The 3,267-nt window shown below is 46.3% G+C and overlaps 1 long non-coding RNA gene across 1 annotated transcript in view; it reads left to right on the top strand.

The window, feature by feature from the left end:
• Positions 1-1,604, top strand: part of LOC106726458 — a 2,162-nt gene extending 558 nt beyond the window's left edge. The window contains exons 2-4 of the long non-coding RNA XR_001362534.1: positions 76-588; positions 655-720; positions 754-1,604. This is a non-coding gene — a long non-coding RNA (uncharacterized LOC106726458). The remainder of the gene's footprint in view (positions 1-75; positions 589-654; positions 721-753) is intronic.
• Positions 1,605-3,267: the final 1,663 nt, after the last annotated feature.

Raw genomic sequence — 3,267 nt, 5'->3', positions numbered from 1 at the left:
CCACTGGGAGGGGGAGGGGACGGGGCTCACAGCAGCCGGAGCTCAGCGCCCGGCAGACTGTGTTCCTGTTTGCAGAGGTGCCTGAGTGGAGATCCCAGCCAGCAGCTCTGCTCTTCTATGAGTGGGGCTGCGGGGCAGGAGGGCGAGGAGGAACCGGTGAAGCCATTCAGAGCAGGGTCGCAGCAGGAGCAGGGCAGATGGGAACAACCTGGAGTCGGTGAGGGCGGAGGAGGGAAAGCCTGCAGCTGCCAGGAGTTTGCCTGGTTTGTCCGAAGCGTCAGGAAGCCCCTCGAGAATGGGACCCGGTCCGTGTCTCCTCACAGTATGTACCCTGTGCCTGGCACGGAGCCCGCCATGTAGTAAATATTTGTTGACTGAGTTAAAAGGGAGTGTATGAGTGAATTCGCCATCTACATGTTTTACATAAAATCCTTCCTTCCTTAGCCTGCCGCCTGCTGCACACATTTCAGACACAGGGCTGCCTGCCTGAGGCTCCATAGATTCCAGGCTGGCCAGCCTGTGGCATGAAGCAAGTCTCTGTAACCTATAGATGCACTCAATTTGCAAGTGAAATTATGCATGTTCCAGGTTCCGCAGTACCTGAAAGCATGCATGTTCGAGGTTCTGTAGTACCTGAAAGCATGCGTGTTCCAGGTTCCACAGTACCTGAAAGCATGCGTGTTCCAGGTTCCGCAGTACCTGAAAGCATGCATGTTCGAGGTTCTGTAGTCCCTGAAAGTATGTGTGTTCAAGGTTCTGTAGTACCTAAAAGTATCTAGTATGCGTGTTCCAGGTTCCGTACTACCACAGAAACAACTAAAGGCCCTTTCATGGAGTTAGTTGAAAAATTATGGCACACCCATCACTAGAATACTTTGCATCCATAAACAAACAAACAAAAAGCTCTCTATGTTCTTATACTGAATTTTATCCAATAGTGAGTGAAAAAAGCAAGATACAGAATAGGTTATCTGGGTGCTATCATTTGTATAATGGAGGGAGTAGAGTAACTCCCACATATAGTCTCTTGAAGGATATATATGAAAGTCATCATATTGGTTGTTTCTGGGGAATAAGAACATCTTTTTGTGACTTTGAAATTTGATACCAAGGCACTGAGAGCCTCGGGCAGAAGCATGATGCAGACCATTGCGGGTGGTTCGAGCCTGGGAGAGGCTTCTGTCCCCAAACCTGGGATGCACACAGAAGGGCTGCAGAGACTGGGAGCAGGTCTTGCTAGAGAGAGGCATGGGCAGATTTGAAACTGGGAATGAATGTGGCCCTAAAAGGAGGGTCTTAGGCTCTCGTCATGATTGACATCCGATAGTCTTGTCCATAACATCATTATTAAACACAGCCCTTTCGGTACCTTTTTTTTTCTATTTTGCTTGTAAGTAGGCTCAGGTTTTCCGGAAGGTGGGATCTGAAGGTAGCACATGCCGGGGCCTTACTGCCACAGGCTGTCCCAGAAGGACGGCCACTGGGCTTCTTTACTTATGGGGACAGCTGGGTACAATCAGAAGGAGATGGGCCAGGCATGCAGGGCCTGCGCTGCCAGGACATGCCAAACCCTCCCATCCTTTAAAAATAGGAACTGAGCCCTGCTGGCGAGGCTCAGTGGTTGAGTGTCAACCTATGAACCAAGAGGTCACAGTTCGATTCCTGGTCAGGACACATGCCCGGGGTTGTGGGCTCGATCCCCAGTAGGGGAGGTACAGGAAGCAGCCAATCAGATTCTCATCATTGATGTTCTCTCTCGCACGCTCCTTCTCCCTTCCTCTCTGAAATCAACAAAACCATATTTTTTGAAAAGGAAATAAATAAAAAATAGGAACTGAACATGCAGCCCATGTTTACTTATCAATACGGCATTGGCCCTCAGAGTCACACTGCTATGTTATATTCAAATTGCTTCCTCCACCCGATTTTGAGAGCTGACTGGTGACCAAGGAAAACCTCATTATCCAGTGGAATTTATTAATAGAGCTCCAAGCCCCAAGTGAGATCTCTAGTAACCTAGTAATTCTGCCTCTTCGTCACAAACCCATCTAATCCAGAATTTTCTCAAATTCATTTACTTAAGAAGTTAGATCATTCATTACAATTAATCTGGTGGGCAAAGACAGCCAGCTGCTCAAGTGAGAGCCCAAATTTTCTAACAAATTGAATAAACACTCATTTGTTTGTTTGTTGATATGATTATAGAATTAGCAAAATTGCCTGTTCCTCAGCATGAAAAATTAAGATCCAAATTGTTTCATTATGACTTTTCTTTGTTACAAGTTAAATGAAATGGAGAATCTATGAATCACAAACTAAACAAAATCATGGTTAAGAATAAAAACCATTGGAACAGAGTCTGAAACCTCTAAGCAGGCTGCGATCTGCAGCAGGCTCTTTCTCTAATACGGAGCCCACATCCTCCTGAGCTGGTGCTGATCCCCGCCACAGACCTGTCTTTTCAAATTGCTTCCTCTTTATTGAAATCCGGTGTCTCATAGGGTAATTGTTCATTAAGACCTTCTACTGTATGCATTTCACTGTGTGCAACAGTTTTGCAAGAGTCCAGGAACATGCTAAACAGAGTTTAGGTTTCTTACCGTCTTATCCTTTACATTTAAAGTAGATTAATTTGCAGAAATGGCACCCTTTACTCAGAAGAATATCTGTGTGCAGTTGGGGCAGTGGGAACGCTTATTTTCTTTTTTTTCTATCTTTCTTTTATGTTTCAGTTAGTTTACATTCGGTATTATTTTGTATGTTCCAGGTGTGCAGCACAGTGGCTAGCCCAGGGGTGGGCAAACTTTTTGACTCGAGGGCCACAATGGGTTCTTAAACTGGACCGGAGGGCCGGAACAAAAGCATGGATGGAGTGTTTGTGTGAACTAATATAAATTCAAAGTAAACATCATTACATAAAAGGGTACGGTCTTTTTTTTTTTTTTTTATTTTTTTTTTTTTCAAAGGGGGCGGATCCGGCCCGGGGGCCATAGTTTGCCCACGGCTGGGCTAGACAGTCATACTTTACAAATTGTTCCCCCAACATTTCCAGTACCCACCTGGCACCATATCTAGTTATTAGTCTTATTGACTATACTAGCAGCCCGGTGCACGAAATTCATGCACGGGCCAGCCTGCACCCTCTCACAATCCGGGAACCCTCGGAGGATGTCCGACTACCGGTTTAGGACCAATGGGGCCTAAACCGGCAGTTGGACATCCCTCTCTCAATCTGGGACCGCTGGTTCCTAACTGCTCGCCTGCCTG

This window comes from Myotis brandtii, unplaced genomic scaffold (genome assembly GCF_000412655.1).
Source record: "Myotis brandtii unplaced genomic scaffold, ASM41265v1 scaffold107, whole genome shotgun sequence".
Lineage (NCBI taxonomy): Eukaryota > Metazoa > Chordata > Mammalia > Chiroptera > Vespertilionidae > Myotis > Myotis brandtii.
Note: the sequence above shows the minus strand (reverse complement) of the source record. Positions and strands in the feature narration are given on the sequence as shown.